This window comes from Rattus norvegicus, chromosome 5 (assembly GCF_021556685.1).
Source record: "Rattus norvegicus strain SHRSP/BbbUtx chromosome 5, alternate assembly SHRSP_T2T, whole genome shotgun sequence".
NCBI lineage: Eukaryota > Metazoa > Chordata > Mammalia > Rodentia > Muridae > Rattus > Rattus norvegicus.
The window spans coordinates 163,544,013-163,562,730 of record NC_141538.1 but is presented as its reverse complement, the minus strand read 5'-3'; the positions used below and the strand labels follow the sequence as shown (position 1 = coordinate 163,562,730).

Below are 18,718 nucleotides of genomic sequence, written 5' to 3'. Positions count from 1 at the left end.
CTATAATTTCCCAGCAGGCTTTTTTATTACCATACAACTACAATTCTCCACATTCCAGGGAATTACCTGACTCCTGGGTATGTGAGGCATACAAGTTCATTTTGAAAACTACAAATCCAACCTCTCCACCTTGATTTCAGGATGAAGAAGGAGAAGTTTCTATTGAGTGCTGTGAGGGGAACTCAGGTAAGATCAGAAGTAGCAAGCAACATATTGATTCCAGGGTCATTGTTCACAACAGGGAGGAGCAGGTAGCTCAGGAGTTAATGACTGGAGTTGGTGTGCTGGGTCCTCCATGGGTGTAGACGGTGAGTGCAAGCCAGATGTACTCACCTGAGGGTTTTTGTTATTATTATTATTATTATTATTATTACTATTATTATTTTGTTGTTCTTCTTCGTCTTCTTCTTCTCCTTCTTCTCCTTCTTCTCCTTCTCCTTCTCCTTCTCCTTCTCCTTCTCCTTCTCCTTCTCCTTCTCCTTCTCCTTCTCCTTCTCCTTCTCCTTCTTCTTCTTCTTCTTCTTCTTCTTCTTCTTCTTGTAGTAGTAGTAGTAGTTGTTGTTGTTGTTGTTGTTCTGGTCATTTCCTGGAATTGATGGTGGGCTCTGCAGGGCTGCATCTGCACAGAGCATTTTGGAGCAGTTGCTTTTGTGGAAACATCCCGGGCAGGATTTAAAATTTTTAGAGCCCTAGTTTTTCTTGCTATCTTCTACAACTTCTGCCCTCAACATTTAAAATGTAAGAGTAAGATCCTATCATAGTTAATTTGATGGAGGTTGTAAAAGGTATTTCATGTGTTGGGTAGCACTTAAATTTTAAGTGTGTTGTTCAAGAGTACAACTGATATGTGAAGCATTGACAAATAATTAAGTAATAGTGACACCAATTAGAATGTAGCAGAGGGAGGACTGCCTCTAAAACACCACCCAGATAAGTAGTATGCAAATCAGGCATGGTAGAGATGAGAATGATGAAATATACACTTGTTTACCAGAATTGTCTCAAAATTTGACTCCAACCCATAACAAATGAGAGAACACTGATCACATCCAGCCACTAGGACACCCCATATCAAAGACCAGAACTCTAAGGAGCTGTTCAATGGGGCAATATAGGGTCACAAACAACATTAAGGCCTGGTGTGCCTAAATGGTACAATTTTCTTTTGAAGAAAAGCATAGTCTTCCACAAGATCAAGATTACAGTGTCGTAAACTCTTGGCAAAGGAAAAAAACACTGTCCTCTTGAAAGCTAGCTTGATCAAACAAGGATTTCCATAAAGCCTTCACATATGGAGAATGACATAGCTCATTTTCAACACAGGGACATGCTTGGCAGAGCCAGTAACAGCCTGGGGCCTAGAACATGGGGAGCATTCACTAAACTCCCAAATTATTGACAATAAAATAGAGCTTTGATGCAGGATATTTGATCACATAGAGAAATCAGAGAGTGTGCTCTGGTGTGACTCAGCCCTTAGCACATGACTTTAATACTTAAGCCTTGAATACTCATATGCCCTTGACACAAGCAACGTCAAATGAATATGTAAAATAATGCACCCAAATTTCAAAGTGATATTTAATTCAATGTCAGATAAAGTGACAAATCAGAGATATTACAGAACTAAATATGGCCAATTGTCCCAGAACGACGGAAGAAAGGGAATTTCCTCATAGAGAACAGTGTAGAGAAATGGGCAGTTTTCTCAGGAGAAGTTTACAGAGACAAATTGGACAGAGGACAAGGAAGACACAGGTGAAGATTGAACAATCCAGAGAATGATAAGGAAATAGAAGATTGGAAGGTATTTCCGGAGACCAAACAGAGTAATGGAAGAGAATCTGAGAGAAGCCAGATTGAATGCCATCATGGAGAGGAGTTTGATCCTGTACAGCTGAGTTGAATCAGCCAGGTAGAACAAGCTTCTCTTTTAGGACAATGGTTATGTAAGAAATGAGTCTCCCAGGATATGTATTATGTGAATCTTTCATTTGCCTGAGTGTCTAGGCTTGTAATCTCCAGTCCATATTTAAATTGTTCAAAGCATAACCTGGGGCCTGAACCTAAAAGAGACTTAAGGATGACTGCATGTGTTGAATGCAAAATTTATACTAGGCTGAATACTCTGATAATTAGCCTGAGATGAATGCATGTGATCACTAAACTGATTTTTCTTAATTCGTCTTTTACTTTTCTGTGGAGTGATTTCTCTCAGGGAAGGCATAATAATTCTAGGATAGCTCCATCTTCAGGCTTTTACAAAAGGAATTACATTAGAAAAAATGTTTCTGAGAAAAGCTGTGCTGTCTTGGGTCATCTGGGTGCCAATCTGTTGTACCCTTGGATAATGACCTTGCTTTATCCCTTGATTAAACCTCGTGAATTCTTAAGTTAAAACAACCTACCACAACAAATTTGCTATTCCTTGGGGTTTTTCAAATTATGTAATTTCTCTTGGTACTGCTCTTAAAACCGTTTTCTTTAAGCATCCCAGCTCCTATCTCTTACTCGTTTCTATTCCCAAGGTTTTCCAGTCATGAAGAATTTCATTCCTTTGCTCAAGTGCTTTCATGTTTGTTTCTGTGTAGAGCAACATCTCAAGTATCTCAGATGTTCCTCCTGCTCTGTAACTAAGACTTGCTGTCTTAGTTAAGGTGTTACTGTTATGAACAGTCAGGTGACCAAGACAACTCTTATAATGACAACATTTAAATATTGAAAACTTACAGGTTCAGAGATTTGGTTCGTTGTCATCAATGTGGGAGCATGGCAACATGAAGGAAGTCTCTCACAACCAAGATTTATAGGACCTACTAGATGTTTCCCTCCAATACCCGCCTCTTACAGGTCCATGTTTCCATTCATTCTCCTGGCCCTCTAGGCTCTCTATTCTCCCACCCATAACTGATCCTGCTCAGCTTTTCCCCTGCTTCTCCCATCTCCCATCTATACCCCTCTTTCTGGTGGCTTCCATTGATAACTTAGTCAAGGGAAGGAATAAAAACCTAGTTTAAATTTAAGCTTATAATTAAATAATTTCAATCTTTCCGATCCTCCATACTGGTAAATCTTAAACCCTGGGACAAAGACCAAGGTGCCTAATTAATAAGGTGCCTAAGTCCTGGGTTCCAGACTCTCCTAACATCCCCCCATACCTACCTGTTACATGTTATTGCTGTCATTCCCAGACCCCTCACCCAGGGGTCAGGAATATGTCCTCCCAGCTGTCATTCCTCATTTAATGCAACTATTTTGGCTACTTGTTTTTTTTTTCAATATATAAGTCTTTTATTGTTCCCACAGAGCCCAAACTGTACTTGTTATCAGGATCTTGTTTCTGAAGCTACGAAACTGAGGTCTCATTTGTCAGGCTGCTGCATGGTTCCCTTCTCAGAAACATAGATGCCATCCAAAAACTTCCTGATATCCTTGTTTTTAACTGTTGTGGCTTGCTGGATCACAGCCGCTGAATTTGAAACAAGTTCAATATCATTTCCTTCAAGGATTAACTCATCCTTCTGGGCTTGAGAGACAGAACGAGCAACACCTGTCCTCATCTGAACCCTCCGGATGTATTTTTCACCCAAGAAATTTCGGATTTCAACCAGAGACCCATTCTCCTGAATAACGACGTTGATAGGGAAGTGAGCATACACAGACCTCATCTTGTAACAGAAGCCCAGTGTCACACCCTTGATCATGTTCTGAACATGACTGCAGATGGTTCTGACAGTGGCCAGTTCCTTCCTGTTACCCCACCACTTGTCAACACGGAGCCTTTTCTTTTTCTTTCCAAGAAGACTCAGCTCTACATTGATGTGATTGAAGTCCCTCCTCAGAGTTCCTTTGGGGCCCTTCACAATGACTGTGCACCCCTTCAGAGTGATGTCAACATTTTCTGGAATGTTGACAGTCTGATTGCTGAGAATGGTCTTCATTCTTGAAGTAGATGGGGCAAAGAGAGGCCACTTGTTTTTTTAATTGATCATTTAAACTCCTGACCTCTTAGTCTGGCTCTGCCTCCTGTCTCTCTTCATGTGGCTCATGGTAATGTCCATTGTGGACTCTCCCTGTGTCTGGCTATGCTCTCTCTTTTATCCATAAGAAACATTTGATACCTAGGAGGAGCCATATACTTTTCTGTGTTCATGTTTTCATTCACCTCCTATTAACTGGACAATACTTTCAAATTCATAGCTCCCTTTTGCTTTAATTGTTACCATTTGACATTGACTGAAGTTTGCCTTGAAGACTTCCCAACTATGAAATAGAGATTGCTGAAGTGGGCATAAAATGTATAGTAGAATGTGCACACAAGCTATCCTGTGCTTAGGAATAGGAACAGGAAATGTTCTGGAAGACAAAAAAAAAAAAAAAAAAAAAAAAAAAAAAAACGCCTAAAATGCACATTGCACAGACTAGGGTGGCAGAGCAGAGCAAGAAATGTCCCAACTGTATGCGGCATTTTATACCTGATTCCCCAAAGTAGAGGAGATGCTGCGTCCTATGATCTAGCTTCATGGTAGAAGCCACGGAGGGACTCTGGACAGGACTAGCAAAGAGGAGCACCAATGCGAGGTTATTCCACTGTTCTGTCTAGGGATAACTCTGTAGCAGCTGTACGGAACTATGAGGAGACTTCAAGCCACACCATGATGAATTTGGGAGCCAAAGTCTGCAGGCAAGAAAGAGCAGGGATGCTGAGCTATGAGAGTCTGATCTGCTGGGACTGAGAAGGGCCATGGATATATTGTGACCCTGTTGGTCCATGTGTGAAAGGACTGACATAGAAAAAAAACCTCCATTTTACTTTTTTGACTCCATTTTAGGCTTTTGTCCTCAGAGACATCTCACCAGCCCTGAATTCTGGGAAAAACCATGAGATATTTCTGCCAATTGGAAAATATACATAATAACCATGGACATATGAAAATGATGGGATGGGCTCGGAAACTCATAAGCCATTCCTAGGTCATGATGCAAATGTGAGAGAGGCTTGTAAGTATTGGAGAATTAGGGCAGTAGCATGCCTGGCACTAAATGCATGCCATAGGAACTGTGGATGGGGAGCTGGGTGTTAGCAACAGGAATTCAGACACCTTCAAAACACGCCTCCTCCTGACCGTCTTAAGGAACAGTCAAGGCCAAGAGGGCTGGGGGCAAAGGCAATGATGGATGTGTTCACACTCACATTTTTCTGACTTGTGTTCATTCTGAGTGGCAATAACTTCCTCTGGGGAAAAAGATATTAGACTAGTAATAATGCCAAGAAGAACCAAAACAAAAGAGGTCAGGGGAACTATCCAAGAATGCAACACACATGTCTGGGCCTGAAAGAAAACCTTCACCATATATCAGGTTCCCACATGTTCTCAGAGGGGTTCATGGTGGGGCTAGAACTGCAGCTCAGTCTGGAAGGATTCCAGATCTGAGAACTTGACATTCACAACCCTTTGGAAAAGGAGGAACCTAAGGGATCTTATTTGGGGATCCATGCCTTGGGAGGAGAGGCTAACAATGGCCAGAGGAAACAAGGGTGTAAACTAACAAGTAAGGGAAAAATTGAGGAAGGAGAAAAGTGTGTTGCACTCAAGTGTCTTGTGCTTAGTGGGGACTTCCATGGTTGTTAGGCCACAGTTGTATGCCAATCTGGTAGCTCCAGTGGATGAAGGACATTGGGGTTGTGGGAAGAATAATGTTTTTGTGGATTGCCCTGCTTATGTTTGTATTTTGATTCTAAATCTTCCTTCAGAGGGACTGGCCTGAAAAGGACTAGATCATGAACTCTGGTGATTTCATGTGAACTTTCCCCTGTTTTAGTTGGTCAAATAAAGTTCTAGCCTGTAATTTGGCAGTACAAGGTAAAGATGGGGCTGGAGGTTTTAGAGAGGGAGAGGAGAGGAAGGAGAAGTGGCAGAAAAGGAAATGGAGGAGACAGAGGAAGATGGAGAAGAATCACATGGCCTGGAGAAGCTGCAAACAGCAAGGGATCTCCTAGCTGGTGAATAGAGGACTGCAGTGGGAACTCTGCCCAATCAAGGCTTGTAAATATTGTATCTGAGTTTTGTGTTATTTTCAGGGGCTTTTTAGTGTTGGAAATTTACTGTAACAAATTGGCACCCAAAGTATCAATTATAATCCATCTGTCCTCAGATAAAAATCCACCGTCCTTCCCCCAGTCCCAAATACACAGCTGAATCAGTGTTCTAAAGCTGTAGCACACTTTGAATTGAAGCTGACTGGGTGTGAGGGGCAAATAGAGAGCTGCAGTGAGGCTCAGACAGCAGCTACACCCACAGGTAGCACCCCAGCCTGCAGGTGGACTTGGACAGCCCTAAGTAAGATTCCATGGGAGCCACAGGGTTCCTTAGATCCCAACTGCTAGGGAGACAGTTTGTCTGTCAGTACAGTGAGCTGATCTGGGCATCTAAGCCTGAAAGAGCATTTTACTCTCACCATATCCCTCAAGTCTACACAGGACATGGAACAGACTGACTCCCCCAAATGCTTGTGCTACAGGGCTTCTGAGAGCAGCACACAAGCACACACTGCCAGCTGCGACCCAAACAGAGAGGCAGCTAAGAAACACAGAAACTGCTGATAATTCTACAGTCAGCACCTGCCTGTGAGTGTGTGTGTGTGTGTGTGTGTGTGTGTGTGTGTGTGTGTGTGTGTGTGATTTTTGATACTTAAAGGTGAGAAACAATAACTACCTTCTGGGTGCTATGGGATGAGATTTTGAACTGTTTGACAGGGAAGGATTTAAAGAAAATACACACATTGACATTCAGTGGTACTGCAATATTTGTCCTCTTGATTTACTGTCTTCTCAAAAGACAGAGCCCTAGATAAGAAATAACTGGGTACCATAGGAAAAAGATTAGAGGAAACATTTGAGAAATCCATAAATAACACAGCATAAGTCATAAACATAAGACTTGGCAACATGGCCTAGAAGAAACTCTAGAGCTAAAGGTTGAGGATTTTATCAGTCAAGATTGGCAACAGGAAGAGGAGAATGAAGACTGGAGACAGGAGCTGGTAGACAAGCTAGAAGAAGGGATTCAATAATTCACAGATCAGACTGAATAGCAAGATGATAGAGATAAAATTTGGAAGCAAAATCTTGAGGAAAATTTACTAAAGCTAGTAAATCATTAAGGTATATGCTACAATATTAGAATTACAATGGAAAGGGAAGCTAATATTATGGAAGCAAGGCCTAGAAGAGAAGGTATGGGAATTTATAGAGCAGCATGAACAACAGGAAGAGAAAGTTAAGACATGGTAACATGATCCAGAGGAAACATTAGAATTGAAAACAAAGGAAATTATAGTTCAGAATAAGAGAGGTAAAGATGGATTGCAAGAAAACCTTAGGAATTAACTGATTAAAATTAATCAATTAAAATGAAATTGATAGCAGAATATCAGAATTAATATATAAAGAACAATTTAAAATGTGGAGACAGAACCTCAAACAGAGAACACAGGAACTCGAGGAGCAAAAGGAGTGACAAAAGTAGAGATATGAAGCATGGACACAGACCTTAAGGAGGAAATTAAATTTTCAATTAAGGAAAATACTCAGGTAGAGAGAGAAGATAGAAAGCCAACCAAAGTAATTAGAAAAGAAACTTCAGTATATCTTCTCAGTACACAACAAAAACATCCAGAATATCATCATCCACATGTTGACCAGGAATTCGAATGGATGTGTTAGAATTAAGAAAATTTGAGGAAAGTGTCACAAACTTTAGAATGCATTCACCATTTGAACAACAAATCCTGACTTCTTGGACTATTAAATATATTATAATCCGCCAAGCCTGGAAGGATTTGGCAAAGGCAATACTAGGACCTGCATCACATTTACAATACTTGTCATGGTGGAGAGAAGAGGCGAAGGAGATAGCATGTGAAAAAAGAGCCAGTGGTAGAGAGACTTGCAAAGGTCATCTGATTGATGAGCGTTGCTTTGCTGAAATAGAGGTGCAGACTGTATATGATGAGGAAACTATGTCATTGTGTCAATTTGCCGTCTGAATGCCTGGGACAAAGGTGCAGATTCAGGGAAAAGACTTAAACCATTTTCTCAAATCATGCAAATTAAAAAGGAAACCTTCCCATACCTCTTGCTAAAGTTGACCTCAGATGTGGAAAGAAGTGTTACAGATCCAGTAGCAAGAAAGGCAATAATTGACTCTTTAGCCTTTAGAAATGAGCATTGCGAATGAAAGGAAATAAGCAGACCACTGAGGGCAAGGTCAGCATCAATAGGCAAGTGGATTAGATATACAGCTGATGTTAGACCTCATTCACATGATATGACCTTAATAGGAGAAGTGGCCAGTACAGACCTAGATACAGCCCAAGATTTCAAATGTCTTAATGGTGGTGGCAAATGTTATCCCATAATCACTGCAGGAAAAACCAAATTAATCCCAAAAGTGGGCCTAGCATTGTGGATATGTCAAAGATGTGCAAAGGCTGACATTTGGCTAGGGATTGTAGACCAACAACAGACAAGTGGAGCAATACCTTAGCAAAAATCTCCCAGGGGGACAGCCTACAGGTTGCAAAGCCAGGCAGGTAGAGTTCTCGTCCTCGGGACAATTAAACATCACTGCTCTAAAAATAGGTATTTTGAGACCAGATGACAAGGCTGAGGCAAATTCTACAGACAATTCAAAAAACCTAAGCGGACCAAGACAAAATATTTTGGCAAACTCTAGAGATGATCAAGTGAAAAACAAAGAATACAAGTGAATAATATCGAGATTGAAGGAATGGGTGACAGTGGAAACAATGTCACCATTTTCTCTCCAAAATCTTGGCTTGCAAGTTGGCCACTTCTGTATGGTTCATGGGTCCCCATTCAGCTCCACCACAGGGCTTGGGCCACTAGTTCAGGCAAAATGTGGGAAGTTGACCATGCTTAACCCCTGTTACCGCCTGGTAGATGTCAGGCCTAGGGTATACAGCTCTGAGTTTGGAAAGTACAGTCTGGTATTAGGACATAGCAACAACTGGCTCAGGATTCCTGGGGCCTGCAAGGATACCAGGGATGTCAGGTTCTCAGGCCCTTGTGTATCTAGGTGCTGCTGGGATGCCACAGAATAACTTAGAACAGAATGGGCATCGGCAGGGATGGATCAAGCCTGGGGCTGAGGGGCAATGTGGGCGCCCCAGCTGGTCCTGTGGTGGATAATCCTTGGCATGATGGTGGAAGGCTGCAGGCTTGATGGCAGAGGTGTCTGGGAGTGCAGGGAGACCTTGTAAATGAGATTAGACTGGCTCTGTAGGCGAAGGCCATTTCTGAGACTCCCCACAATGGATCCTGATGAAAAGAGACAGTCCATGGCTTTAAGGTATTTATTGTCATGGTAGAAAGGAGATGAGTAAAACTGTAACACAGTTCTCTAGTGGGCCTGAGATTAAATAACTTTTGTAGGAAGGGGATTCTGGGAAGGAATGTTTCATTGGCTAAGCTTCCAGGCCTTTAGGTACCTCATTATAATGGAGACTTGTCTTGAGCCTACTTGAGCTGTGACCATGTCCTCTACCTATAGAGGGGTTTGGGGCGCTGGGAGTCAGGAGGAATGCCTACTGTCTTTTTCAGGGTCACTGGAGTATCAAACCTCCTCAACTGGTAACCAGGGTGCCTTTCACAGTTCAACAACTCCCCCTTTTAACTTTTTTTTTAAAGAGAGGTTCACAAGAATGATGGTGTCATTTGTAGTGATAATTTTAGGTGGTATGGGGGTGCCCAAAGAAAACACTAGACAGGCTGCAGGGGTAGCAGGAACAAACCAGAGGGGTAAGAAGGATTCAGGTGGACACTAGGGAGACAAAGGATTATTGGGCCAAGTAAATATGCCATGGGTTATACAGTTTGAGTGTATTAACATTGGTTTTGAATAACATTTGATTAATCTAGATAGACACCATGTTTTCCTTACTATCATGTAACTTTCTGAAAGTTCAGTAGCCATTTGGCTGTAGCAAGAGAGTTCATCTGTAGCTGGAAGCTCCCAAGTTTGTCCTCTGTGGGTCTCAATGTGTCTTGAGAGTCTTTAGTCAGATCAGGTGTCAGGAGGAATGTAGCTTTGTTGTCCCAGGCAGGTCAGAGAGATGCCATTTAGTCTCAGCTGGATTGGTAGAAATATCACAGTAGATAAAGCTCTAGGGGACTAGGAACAGAAGAGCAGTATCCCAGCAGGGGGTTGTCTGCAAAGGCTGGGTGGCATGTGTTAAGCCTATGACAGTTTGCTTAGGAGTAAATCATGGTCTGTTGTTATGATCCTAGGAAAGCAAGGGTGTTAGAGGAACTTAATACTGGAAAGCATCCTTTAGGTCTGCTTTGGATGGCTGAGGAAAAGAATAAGATGTGAATTATGCATCTGGGAGAAGCAGAAACAGTTGGTCTGTAAAAGGAAACTTGTTGATTAAGTATTAAATAATGATTATCAATATAGTTAGTTTGACCTGTATGAGTAGATAACTTTGTAACTTCAAAGAAATCTTTAAAAATTAAAAAAAAATGGACATAAGTCACAAATGTTAGGGACAAAACACACATTTAAGCAAAGTATGAAAATTTTGGGTTGAGAAGCATAAACCTTTCCTTAGGTGCTCCTGCTCCTGTTAGGGAGAATAAACATTTTTAAAACAGCCTGAAAACTTTTTGTTTTCAGGTGTGTTTTTCTATTGTCTTTGACCAGGCAAGAAGAAAGGGGATGAGGGTGGGCTGCTCTGTGTGCTCTAGCCGACATATCCCCCTGTTTACATAAATACTTACACATACACATACACACATACACACACACACACACACTCACACACACACACACACACACACACACACTTCTATACATATATTGGCTGGTATATTCTAAATGTAGAGAGGAAGGAGATGAAAGGCAAACTTTGAAGAAAAGCTCAAAGGAAGAAGCATAGAGGCTTGATAGCACAGTTAAGGCCAGAGGAGTCACAGGCAGCATCCACATTAGCTGTGTTTCTAGCCCGAGTGGTAGCTGTCTTCTGCCCAGTACAAGAAGACTAGGGCAGGCAGATCTACCTTTTCAGACTGAAGGGGACCTCAGGGAACCTTGGGTTGGGCCCCAGCTGGTAGGCAGGGGAAGCAGAGAGCTCAGAGTGCTGTTGTTTTTAATGCAGCTTTGTTAACTGTGTTGGAGCCCTTGCTGTGAGGATGGGGGAGAGATAGAGAGTTAAGGCTAGTCAGCACTGTGGTAGAGCAATTTACCAGGAACACATGGAAAGAAAGAGAGAGATATCAGAGGAAGTCCTAGTCTTTGGAACTAGGTCATGTTTATGGTCTTTGAGTTCTGAATGTATCTTTGTGGGTAACCAGGTGGGGGTATGCTTTAGTTGGGTTTGTACCACATTGGTAGCACCAGTTGTAGGTTTATAACTGGCGCCATTTGTAGGGTTATTAGGGTCCTGCCCCCAACCTACCACAGGCCTCTTCTGCTCTTCAGGGGCCAGAGACAGGAAGTTGACAATGCTTACCCCATGTCACCACTAGTTAGGTGTCGGGCTGTGGGAAGATGCAGAATGCCACTCTGATCCTGGGGTGGGGAAGCACGGTCTGAGCACTGAACACAGCCTGAGCTGGCTCAGGGGTCCCCAGCCCCGTTAGGAGGCCAGGGCTACGAGGTTCTCAGATTCTTGGGCATCCAGGTACTGCCGGGAGGCTGCCGAAGAGCTGAACACTGAGTTGGGGACCAAGGGGCTGAATCTAGCCTAGGGCCTAGGGGGAAATGGTGGGGAAGTACCAGGTGGACAGCAGAATGCTTGAGCTGGATGGCAGCTGTTGCTGGGAAATTAGACAATGACTCTGTAGGTGAAGGCCTTTTCTGTGACTCCTCACAGTGGATCATGATAAAATAGACAACCCACAGCTTTAAGGCACGTATTGCCATGGCAGAAAGTAAATGAGTAAAACTATGCCCCACTTCTCAGGTTGGGCCTGAGATTAATACCTTTTGCAGGAAGGAATGTCTGGGAAGGAAAGTTTCATTGGCTAAGCCTCCAGGACTTTAGGTACCTAAATATAATGGATATCTCTCTTGAGCCTACATGACCTGTGGCCTTGTGCTCTACCTGTGGAGAGGTTTGAGATATTGCCCTTACAAGACTGATAGCCATAAATCTATGGAGGGCTGTGGGCTGGTGACAGGCCTGGTTTCCTGGGAGTCAGAAGAAATGCCTATTGTCCCTTTCAGGGACACCAGGGTATCACACCTCCTCAACCAAGAACCAGGGTACATTTCAATGTCCTACACTCTTAAAAGGTAGATATCTGGGTGAGAGAGCTGACCACTCAGAAGTGCAGATAATCTTGAGAACTCAAGGGAGACCACTACTTCTGCTCAGTCATGGCCCAAGAGGTACCTGCCCAGTGACATCTGGATACAGTAACTTAGAAGCAATCAGGAGCAGCACCCTTCCAAGTTTCTGCCTGCACTGAGAGCCTAAAGCCAGTCAAATGGAGGGCTGACACAGCTGAGAGCAGAGGTAAGACCAACTCCTCTGCTCTAAGAAAGCCACCTGGAGATTTCAGGACATACAAACCCAGGGGCAGCTCCCTGATCCCAGATCCGGCTGAAGGATAGTAGGTCTTCAGAGGTGCTGACACAGGCTTGTAGGAAGGTCAACTCCCTATCAGAGATGCAAGACAAGCTTGCGCCTGAGACCTACTGATGGCTAGAAACAAGTACAGGAACCTAAGCAGCAGAAATCAAGAATACTTGGCATCATCAGAGGCCAGTTCTCCTACCAAAGCAAATAGTGGATATCCAAACAAACCGGAAAAGCAAGATTTGCATTTAATATCCTATCTCATGATGATAATAGAGGACTTTAAGAAGGACATGAGTATCTACCTTAAAGAAATACAAGACAACACAGGTAAATAAGTAGAAGAACTTAAAGAGAAAACACAAAAGTCCCTTAAAGAATTACAGGTAAACACCACCAAACAGGTGAAGGAATTGAACAAAAGCATCCAGGATTTAAAAATGGACATAGAAACAATAAAGAAAGGACAAAGAGTAACAACCCTGGAGATTGAAAACCCAGAAAGAGATCAGGAGGCATAGATGCAAGCATCACAAACAGAATACAAGAGAGAATCTCAGGAGAAGAAGATACCATAGAAAATGTTGACACAGCCATCAAAGAAAATATAAAAGGCAGAAAGCTCCTAACCCAAAACATACAGGAAATCCAGGACACAATGAGAGATCAAACCTAAGGAGGATAGGTATAGGAGGGAGCAAAGACTCCCATCTTAAAGGGCCAGGAAATATCCTCAACAAATTATAGAAGAAAAATTTCCTACCCTAAAGAAAGAGATGCACATAAGCATGCAAGAAGCCTACAGAATTCCAAATAGACTGGAAAAGAAAGGAAATTTGTCATGTCGAATAATAGTCAAAACACCAAATGCACCAAGCGAAGAAAGAATATTGCAAGCAGTAAGAGAAAAAGATCAAGTAACATATAAAAGTAGTCCTATCAGAATTACTCCAGACTTCCCACGAGAGATTATGAAAACAAGAAGATCCGGGGCAGATGTCATACAGACCCTAAGAGAACACAAATAACAGCCCAGGCTACTATATCCAGCAAAAGTCTCAATTAACATAGATGAAGAAACCAAGATATTCCATAAGAAACAAATTTAAACAATTTGTTTCTACCAATCCAGCCCTACTAAGGATAATAAATGGGAAACTACAATACAAAAAGAGAAATGACACCCTATAAAAAGCAAGAAAGTAATCTCCTTATAATGAAACAAAAAGAAGAGATATACACAAACATAATTTCACCTCTAACAACAAAAATAACAGGGAAAAACAAAAACTAACCCTCAATATCTCTTAACATCAATGGACTGACACACCTACATTCATAAAAGAAACCTTAGTAAATCTCAAAGCACACTTTGCACCTCACCCAACAGTAGTGGGAAATTTCCACACCCCCACTATCATCAATGGAGAGATCATGGAAGAGAAACTGAACAGAGACATAGAGAAACTAACAGAAGTTATGAACCAAATGGATTTAACAGATATTTTAGAGCATTCCATCATAAAATAATATACCTGATTCTCAGCACTTCATGGTACCTTCTCCAAAATTGACCATATAATCAGTTACAGAAGGAGGGAAATGATAACGTCAAAAAAGCAAGACTGTAGTCTTCTTTTGTTGTTATTTTTGCTTTTTTAAATTTTTTATTAGATATATTTTTTACTTACATTTCAAATATTATTCCCTCTCCTGGTTTCCTGTCCATAAGCCTCCATCCCCTATCCCTCCTCCATATGTGTGTTCCCCCATCCAACCCCTTTATTGCTCCACCACCACCACATTCCCCTGCAATGGGGGTCCAACCTCAGCAGGACCAAGGGCTTCCCCTTCCAGTGTTGCCTCAACAAGGCTATGCTCTGCTACATATGCAGCTGGAGCTCTGGGTCTGTCCATGTATAGTCTTTCAGTAGTGGTTTAGTCCCTGGAAGCTCTGGCTGGTTGGCTTTGTTGTTCTTAAATGGCTCAGCCGTTAAAGGTTCACAACCAAAAATATAAAGAGCTGAAAGAGATGAAAGTAATCTTCTTGCTCCCAACCTAAATGAAAAGAGACACACAAGTATAATTCCACCTGTAACAACAAAAATTACAGGCAATAACAATCACTATTCCTTAATATCTCTTAACATCCTTAATTGGGGACTCAATTCCCCAATAAAAAGACAGACTAACAGACTAGATTCATAAAGAGGACCCAGCATTTTGCTGCATACAGGAAACACACCTCAATGACATAGACATAATATCTCACAATAAAAGGGTGGAAAACAATTTTCCAAGCAAGTGGTCCAAAGAATCATGCTGGAGTAGCCATTATAATATCAGGAACCTGATTTAGCTGTCTCCTGAGAGGCTCTGTCAGAGCATGACAAATATAGAGGCAAATGCTAGTAGTTAATCTTAGAACTGAAAACAGGGTCCTCATTGGAGGAGTCAGAGAAAGGATTGAAGGAGCTGAAGGGGATTGCAAGACCCTAAGAACAACAATACCAACCAACCAGTTCTCCCAAGGACTAAACCACTGCCCAAAGCCTACCATGGACAGACCCATGGCTCCAGCTGCATATGTACCAGAGAATGTCCTTGTTGGGAATCAATAGGAGAAAAAGCCCTTGGTCTGGACAAAGCTGTACCCTCCAATGTAGATGAATCTCAGGGTGGGGAGGTAGGAAGCAGTGTGGGGTTGGGTGGCAGAAAACCCTTATGAAAGAAGTGGCATGGGGTATGGGAAAAGGGGTTTATGGAAGGGAAACCAGGAAAGGAAATAACATTTGAAGTATAAATGAATAAAAATAAATCTAATTAAAAAAACAAAAATGAAAAGAAAAAGATTTTCAATAAAAAGACTTTTAAAAGAAAAGTAAATCTCATTGGATGCCAAAAACATATCTGACAAACTCCAAACCCTCCTTATGATAACTTGCAGAGAGAAACGGAGACAGAGACATACATAAATAAAATATTGGCAACTTACAGCAAGCCAAAACCCAAAATCAATTAAATGGAGAGAAACTTAAAGAAATTCCACTAAAATCAGGGACAAGGCAAGGCTGTCTACTCTCCCCACATCTCTTCAAACAGTACTATAAATCCTAGCTCAAGCAATAAGGCAAATAAAGGAGATCAAGGGGATACAACTGGGAAAGGAAGAAGTCAAAATACCACGATTTACAAATGAAATGATAGTATGTGTGTATATATATATGTGAGCTGAAAATTTCTACCAGAAAAATATAGTTGATAAACATTTTAGCTAAGGCTGGATACACAATTGCCTTGAGGAAATCAATAGCTCTCCTCTACAAATTCAACAAACAGACTGAGAAAGAAGTTATGGAAACAGAACCCTTTTCAATAGCCACAAACAAAATGAAATACCTTAATTTTCCTCTCACTTAGCAAGTGAAAAGTTGTCTGACAAGAACTTCAATATTTGAAAAAAAATACTGAGAATGTATCAGAAGGGGGAAAGACCTTCCTTGCTCATGCATCAGGAAGATTAACAAAATAAAAATGTCCATCTTGCCAAAAAGCAATGTATATATTCAGTGCAATTTTCATTAAAATTCCATCACAATTCTTCACATATCTTGAAAAAATAAAACCTCCTCTACATCATATAGAAAAAAGAAATAAACAAATAAATAAATAAATTACAGGATAGAGAAAATGATCGCGAACCATGAAAGAACTTCTGGTGTTATCAATATCAATGACATTAAGCAATACTGATGAAATAGTAATAAAAACTTGCTTTGATTGGTATAGAAACAGACAGGTGATTTAATTGAATAAGCTGCAGATACAAAAATAAACCCATTTCTTGATTTGGTGGAAAAGAAGCTAATACCATACAATGGAAAGAAGCAAGTAACTTACACAAATGAGGCTGGTAAACTGGATGTCTTCATGAAGAAGAATGGAAATATATATTACTCTGCAAAATACTCAATATTTTGATCCAAATGGATCCAAGACCTCTTTACAAATTCAAACAAAATCTGAGAAAACAGAAATTGGGAAATAGCCTTGAACCTACTGGAACAGGAGGAGACAACTTCCAAATCAGAACACCAATGGCTCTGGCACTAAGGTCAAGAATTAATACATGGAACCTTGTGAATGTCAAAAGCTTCTGTAAGTCAAAAGACACCATCTTCATGATGCCGATAGGTGAAGAAAAGATCTTCACTCACTACATCCAATAGACAGGGACTTGTGATTCTAAGGGAAATGGGGGTAAAGATTTCAGTTACAGGTACTAAGAGAAAAGGAAGAGCTGATAATGTGTTCTAATATGAATAACTTCAATCAAGATGATACACATAAAAAAAAAAGACATTCACTTACATTGAAAACAAAATAGAAACATGACATGTAAGAATGCCCATATCACTAGTGCCACAAAAAGGAGTGTCTAAAGAATATTCCAAATAGTTTTCGACAAAGAAATCTAGAAACATGAATTTTCCTAATTTTATAATACACAATTATATAAAAATTTATTTAATACTTCTATTAACATACACAGATTTATGAATAGAATGGTGACATCATCGCTATATACAGCAAACTAAATTCTAATAGCTCTAATATTAAATAAAAGTAAATAATATAGACATTAAGAAAATCTTGAAAAGAATAAGTGCTAGAAGCCAGCCTCGGTGGGGTCTTCTTTCTTGTTGGTTCTTCTCAAAGAATCAGAGAAGGAAGTGTTAGCTAAGTATAAGTATATGACTTCTTCTTATGGGATATGGGATAAGGCATTGTCTTAAGAGATATTTAGGGTTGCTGTGTCATGATAAATGTTTACTAATCTAAGTCTAAATTACTGTGCCACTGTAGATGACCTGCCTCCTGTGTTCCTTACAGGCCAGCAACTACACTCTCTGGCATTTAGCACCTCTTCCTAAATCATCAAACTAGCAAGTAAATAGCCTTTTTACTATCTCAGTAGAAACTTCAAGATTTCTCAAGCTGCATGTGCTTTCTCCCCACTCCAATGATGATTGTACTTGGACCTATTTTATCGACCCTCACAATATGCTTCCTGTACCATAGACAAGAAGTGTGTGTATAAATGATTGAGCATGAAGTCAATTATAATGTGGGAGGGTAAATGGTAACATGGATTTTCACTGTGTACAATTTAAATTTTTCCATGACACTGGAGATCTCTGCATATTTGGGATAATGATCTCTAAGTCATCAAGCTGTGAGCTTAGATATATTGAATATCTGAACTTGAAATCAATAGAGACTCTCCAAGTGGTTGCAATTTCCAGAGTGTTAAGGGCTATTCTAGAAACCTATTAATTGCCTAGTGTGTGAGCTTCAACATCCCTCCCTGATACAGTAATTGACAGAAATTACCTATGATCATTTGAAAGCAAGGGCTCTACTACTTCTAGTAGTAGTTAGATTGTACTAACAATGAGGTCCTCTTTCAGCAAACTCCGATACTCATTAATTTCTCACAAGTTGAACAATATCCTTATTTCCTAAATGTAGAACTAAATATGTACAGACATCAATTTGCTCATAGTAACATACGATTTTGTCTTAGATCCTAAGTTTCTGAGCCTTCCTGAATTTTGTATAAATACTCTAAAATAGTGCTTTACCTTGGAGTAGAATTTTTTTCATCTTTCTCCATTACTTCCCAATGTATTTCCAGGATGTTTGGGTTTCTACACTGTGCATGAACATCTGCCTCATGTACTATACAAAGGATATTTCTTTAAAGATTTACAGATTCAAGATGGTTGTATAAATGGACTCAAAGATAAAATTAGGATGAATATCTTAATAGTGTTTTCTTCAGAACGTACAATCTTAGATGTGTAAAATGCTAGAATTCTATAAATTATTTAAGAATGGAAATCTAATTCCTTCATTTTGGTACAGTGGAATATTTAGGCACAACAGGACAGGATAACATAATGATCTGTGATATGTGACAGTGGGTAGCATTGTTCTGAAAGTTAATGTTTTGTTAAATTAAGGGGTATTAATGACTTCAGAGACATGCAGAGACACATCACAGTCTAGATGGCTGGACTTGAAGATGATAAAGTCATATTTTCAGTTA

General features: G+C 40.6%; 1 protein-coding gene and 1 pseudogene across 2 annotated transcripts in view; one reads left to right on the top strand and one right to left on the bottom strand.

The window, feature by feature from the left end:
* Rex2l4 (reduced expression 2 like 4) overlaps positions 1-18,718 on the top strand; it is a 751,000-nt gene that overhangs the window by 633,332 nt on the left and 98,950 nt on the right. The gene's annotated exons all lie outside the window — the stretch shown is intronic.
* Rpl9l3 (ribosomal protein L9 like 3) lies at positions 3,267-3,965 on the bottom strand (annotated as a pseudogene).